Source organism: Apium graveolens, chromosome 6, assembly GCF_009905375.1.
Source record: "Apium graveolens cultivar Ventura chromosome 6, ASM990537v1, whole genome shotgun sequence".
Classification (NCBI taxonomy): domain Eukaryota; kingdom Viridiplantae; phylum Streptophyta; class Magnoliopsida; order Apiales; family Apiaceae; genus Apium; species Apium graveolens.
Genome location: NC_133652.1, coordinates 81,998,356 through 82,004,770, shown reverse-complemented (window position 1 = coordinate 82,004,770; position 6,415 = coordinate 81,998,356).

Here is a 6,415-nt window from a genome sequence, read left to right as displayed (position 1 = left end):
CATTCATAAAGAAGCTTGATTCAAAAATTGAAGAACCTCTACAATTACTGCACATGGACTTATTTGGACCAGTAAACATATTGTCAATCTCAAAGAAAAGGTATTGTTTAGTAATTGTGGATGATTTCTCAAAGTTCTCTTGGACATATTTTCTCAAGTCCAAAGATGAAGCTAGTGAAATCATCATCAATCACATAAGACAAGTCAACAATCATCCTGATTTCAAAGTAAGAAAAATCAAGAGTGACAATGGAACTGAGTTTAAAAATTCTATGATGAGATCATTTTGTGAAGAGAATGAGATCATGCATGAATTCTCAGCAGCAAGAACCCCACAACAAAATGGTGTGGTGGAAAGGAAACTATCAGAAGTTATATCAATGGATGATGATATCAACGAATAATGATATCAATAGATGATGATGTCAACGGATGACAAAATCAGGATTTGTCAAATCAGTTGATCTTCGATGAGGATGGAAATAGAAATTCTAGGCGGTGAAGGAATTTATCTCAGAAGCATTGTATTAGGTTTTCTTGTTGTTAATAGAATAAGATTCCTTATACATTGTGTAGTTATGCTCTATATAAAGCACATATTAGGTTCATTTTATAAGCATTGCGAACATTATTATATCTTTCACATAACCTAGAAGCTCTCAAGGATATTTGTTCATCCTTTCGAGAGAGTACATTTGTAATCAGTTTTTATCTGTTAATATAAAAACTATTGATTCTGTTGAATCTTTGTCGAATTGATTGAATTAACTGTATTCACCCCCCCCCCCTCTATAGTTGATTAAGAGTCTAACAATTGGTATCAGAGCTTGCTGTTAACGTACACACAGTTAAAGATGTGAAAATCAATCAACAATGTCAGAAAAAGAAGAAGAAATATAGAATCCAAAACCACTACCCCCGGCCACATCGCAGATTAGCAGCAACATGAGTAGGTATGAAGCAATCAAGGTTCCAATTCTGAAGATACAAGAATATCCAATCTGGAAATTCAGGATGGCCATGTGTTTGGAAGCCACATATCCTGAATATCTTAACAGAATTTATGATGGTCCTCATAAAACAATGAATGTAAATGTTACTGTTGCAGGAGAACCAGAGAAGATGATGGATAAAGACATGAAGGACTATACTCCTGAAGATCTCTCATCTATTATGAAGGATGTTAAGGTCAGACACATCTTGCACAACAGTCTTGATAGTGTGATGTCCAATAGAGTTATTGGATGTAAGACAACAAAAGAGATATGGGATGCTTTAGAGGTAAAGTGTCAAGGTACAACTGCTATCAAGAAGAACAGGAGGACAGTACTTACTCAAGAATATAAGCACTTTGACTCAAGAGACAATGAGTCCTTAACTGAGATCTATAACAGATTTCAGAAGTTTCAGAATGACTTATCCCTTGTCAACAAAATTATGATTTGGAGGACTCAAACTTGAATTTCCTACTTGCTCTCCCTGAAAAGTGGGACTTTAAAGTCACATCAATAAGGGATAATTATCAACTCGATAACACACCTCTAGATGAGATCTATGGAGTTCTGAAAACTCATGAACTAGAGATGGAGCAAATAAGTAAGGTGAAAGGATCTAAATCTAGACCAGTTGCACTCAAGATTGAAGAGAATCCATAGGAGAAAGCTAGAAGGAAAAGCTACTCCAAAGGGAAAGCCATGATTGCAAAGTCAGATGCTGAATCATCAAATTTTGATGATGACTAAAATACTGATAATGAATTAGATACTGACAGTGATCATAACAACGATGAAGACATGGATCAAATGGTTGCCCTATTGGTTAAAAGCTTCAAGAAGAGGGTCTAAAAGAACTTCAAGAAAGGGAGAAGATTTTCCAGAAAAGGTTCTAGTTCCTCAAAATCTGAAAAGAGGAACAACAGAAGAAATTCTAATTGGAAGGAATCAAGATCTGGAAAAATTGACAAGTCAAAAGAGAGATGTTTCAACTGTGATGGAATTGGACATTTTACAGCTGACTGCAGAAAACCCAGAGCTGAGAAGAAACAAGCTTTGATCTCAAAGAAGAGAAACTGGGATGTTCATCAGATTCAGATGATGGAGTCAATTATGCTCTCATGGAAAATGTTGATGCTGAGGCTGATAATGCTGAATTAAAGGCACCTAAGACTGTTCTTGCTTTTGATACTAATGATATCTATGAATTAAGATTATTTCTTAAGACTCTACATGTTTGTTATATGGATCAAACCTTAGAGAACAATAGAATCAAGAGTGAAAACTCTGAGTTAAAGAAAAGGAATGATCACCTATAAAATTGAGTTGATTTCCATGCTATAAATTCAAAAAGAAAGAGATAATGCTGTTTATGTTAAAAAAAATGTTAGAAAAACATGCTTATCTTGAAAAGGAGTTAGCTAAAGAAAGAGAAGTTATTAAACTTTGGACTAACTCAGGAAATTTTAGAGAATGGATGTTGGGGATTAGGATTAGGATATTCTGCTATATCTAATTCTGATAAGAAAACTGGAAAAGAAACTGAGAAAACATAACCAATAAAAACTGATAGCAAGGTCATATTGAACAAGGTTCAAATAAAGACCATTAAGTTTAATCAAAGTGCTAATATTGCCAAGTCAATCCATGAGGAAGGTACAACCTCATCACCTAGATCAAACTTAATTAAAGATAAGAGTGAACAGGTTCACACAAAATCAGTAAATATTGGTTAATTGACTCAAAAATAGCTTAAGAAAAATCTAAAGGATTTACACATAAAAGACAAGAAGAAAAGGCCTAGGAAAAATAGGAATGACAAGGTAGGTGTTAATAAGAATGGTAATTATATAAAAGCACCTAGAAAGGCTTGTTCAAACTGTGGTAGCACTAATCATCTTGCTAATTCTTGCAGGAAGAATAAAGAGATAAATGTTGTTCCTTCCAAATCAGAGTTTAGGAATAAAACAGTTAGATATAAACCACAGAGTCCTTGTTTTCATTGTGGTAGTTTTTGCCACTCTATTTATACAAGTAAAGAGTATCACAGTTTGTATTATGACTATTATAAATTGAAACCCTCTTTAATTAAATCAAAATCTGTTTCTGCATGTATAAATACCGATAGTAAGAATGTTAACATAAACTCTGATAAAAAGTCTTCTGCTGTATATGTTAACAAACTTAAAAAGGCCAAAGGATCCAAGCAAGTCTGGGTCCTTAAAAACACTAAGTGATTCCTATTACTGATTGTAGGGTAACCAGAGGAACACTCTAGTCTAGGATAGTGGATTCTCAGGACACATGACTAGTTATAAATCCCTGTTATTATAATTTGAGGAGAAAGTTGGCCTAATTGTTTCTTATGAAGATGACAACTTAGGAAAAATCTTGGGATATGATAAAATCAAAATTGGAAATGTCATCATTGAAAATGTAGTTCTAGTTGCAGGACTCAATCATAATCTGATCAGTACGAGTCAAATCTGTGATATAGGTTATCATGTCAACTTCTATGAGGAGCATTGTGAAATTGTCAGTAAGTCTGATGGCAAGATTGTAATGACTGGTGTAAGACATAGTAGTTTATATGAAGCCAGGGTCTCCACAAGTTCTGATGAATCAGAAGTTTGTCTACTTAGTAGAGCATCTATGGAAGATATCTGGAACTGGCATAAAAGACTTTCTCACCTCAACTTCAACAATATCAATGAACTTGTGAGGAAAGATCTTGTGAGAGGATTTCCCAGTACAGTGTTTACTCCTGATGGTTTATGTGACTCATGTCAACAAGTCAAGAAAAGGAAAACATCTTTCAAAAGTAAAACTGAATTCTCTATTCTTGAACCATATCATCTACTTCATATTGATCTCTTTGGTCCAGTGAATGTTATGTCAATTTCCAAGAAGAGGTATGCACTCATAATTGCTGATGAATATACAAGATACACATAGGTGTATTTTCTACACACCAAGGATGAATCTCCATCCATTCTTCTTGATCATGTGAGGGAGCTGGGAAAAAGATCATCGTATAAAGTGAAGATCATCAGACGTGATAATGGAACTAAATTCAAGAATATCTCTATGGAAGAAATCTGTAAACTCAAGGGGATAAAATAAGAGTTTTCTGCTCCTGGAACTCCACAACAAAATGAAGTTGTTAAAAGAAATAATAGAACTCTTATAGAAGCTGCAAGAACCATGCTAGAAGGAGCAAGATTACCTACCTACTTCTGGGTTGAGGCTGTGCAAACTGCTTGCTTTACACAAAATGCAACATTGATCAACAGGCATGGAAAAACACCATTTGAGATGGTGAAAGGAAAGAAGCCAAATTTGAAATATTTTTTATATTTTTTGTTATAAGTGTTTTGTTCTCAAAACTCATCCTAAACAGCTGACCAAGTTTGATCTAAAAGCTGATGAAGGAATTTTTATGGGATATCCATTGTCCACAAAAGCCTTCAGAGTTTACAATATGAGAACAAGAACAGTCATGGAATCTATACATGTATCTTTTGATGAAAAGAAAATAACAGGTCTAGAAGATGCAGATGACCATAACAAATTGAGATTTGAAAATGAAGTACCTTATGCTGAACTTTTAAATCCTGATCCTGATACAGTAAGTCCTTATATCACTCAAAGCTTTAATGTTCCACATAACAGTGGAAATTCTTCTAATAATGAAGCATATGTTGAGGGGGAGCAACATGATTCAAATCCAGAGATTACTACAAGTGATTCAACTTAAGAAACATCAGTAGAAAGATCATCAGACTCATTTTCCTCAAATTCTGATGAGTCAAATGCTGATAATAATGGGAATACTGATTCAGGGGGAGCATCCGGAAATAATGTTGTTACTAATCAAATATATAATAGAGAGTTCATGAATCAAGGGGGAGGTTCGTCTTCAAGGAGTCAACTTCCATCTACAAGAAAATGGTCTAAGTCACACACACCTAACTTAATCATTGGAAACCCTGAAAGTGATGTAAGAACAAGAAAATCCACTCAGAATGAATGTCTCTACCATTCTTTTCTATCTCAAACTGAACCCAAGAAGGTTGAAGAAGCTCTGCAAGATGCTGGATGGGTTACAACGATGCAAGAGGAGCTCAATGAATTTTAAAGAAATAAAGTCTGGACTCTTATGCCAAGACCAAAGAACAGAGTTGGCACAAAGTGGGTGTTCAGAAACAAAACTAGCAGTGAGGGAATTATCACAAGGAATAAAGCAAGACTGGTTGCAAAAGGTTATTCACAACAAGAAGGCATTGATAATGATGGTACATTTGCTCCAGTTGTAAGGCTTGAGGCAATTAGAATCTTTCTTGCCTATGTTGCTCACAAGAAGTTTAATGTGTTCCAAATGGATGTGAAGAGTGCATTTCTAAATAGAGAAGTTGAAGAGGAAGTTTATGTTGAACAACCTTCAGCGTTCATTGATCCAAAGTATCCAGATCATGTCTACTTACCGGATAAAGCACTATATGGACTGAAGCAAGCTCTGAGGGCCTGGTATGAAACACTTGCTCTATTTCTTCCAGAAAGTGGTTTCACAAGAGGTACAATTGACAAAACTCTCTTTTATAAATACCATGGTAAGGACTTGTTATTAGTATAAATATATGTTGATGATATCATTTTTGGATCTACTAATGATAAACTCTGTGAGAGATTTGTAAAGCTAATGCAGTACAGATATCAAATGAGTATGATGGGAGAGTTGAGTTACTTTCTGGGGTTACAAGTTAAACAGACTGATGAAGGGATCTTCATAAATCAATCCAAATACACCAGGAATTTACTCAAAAGATTTGGAATGCAAGACTGCATAACTGCATCAACTCCCAAGGCCACTGCAACCAAGTTAGATTTAAATACTGGTTCTTCAGTAGATATAACTAACTACATAGGTATGATTGGCTCACTCTTATATCTGACTGCTAGTAGACCTGATATCATGTATGCTAACTGTCTCTGTGCAAGGTTCCAAGCTGATCCTAAATGACCTCATCTATTAGCTGTGAAAAGAATTTTTAAGTATCTCAAAGGCACCATGAATCTGGGATTATGGTATCCTAGAGATTCAGAATTTAAGCTAATTGGATATTCAGATGCTGATTTTGTAGGATGCAAAATAAATAGGAAAAGCACTTCTGGAAGCTACCAATTTCTTGGTGGCAGATTTGTTTCTTGGTATAGCAAGAAACAAAATTCAATTTTCACGTCAACTGCAGAAGCAGAATACATTGCTGCAGGAAGCTTTTGTGCTCAGATTCTATGGATGATGAATCAGTTACTGGATTATGGGTTAGATTATTATGCCATTCCTATGTATTATGATATCAAAGTGTTATTGTAATGACAGGAAATCCAGTGCATCATTCAATGACTTAACACATCAGTATCAG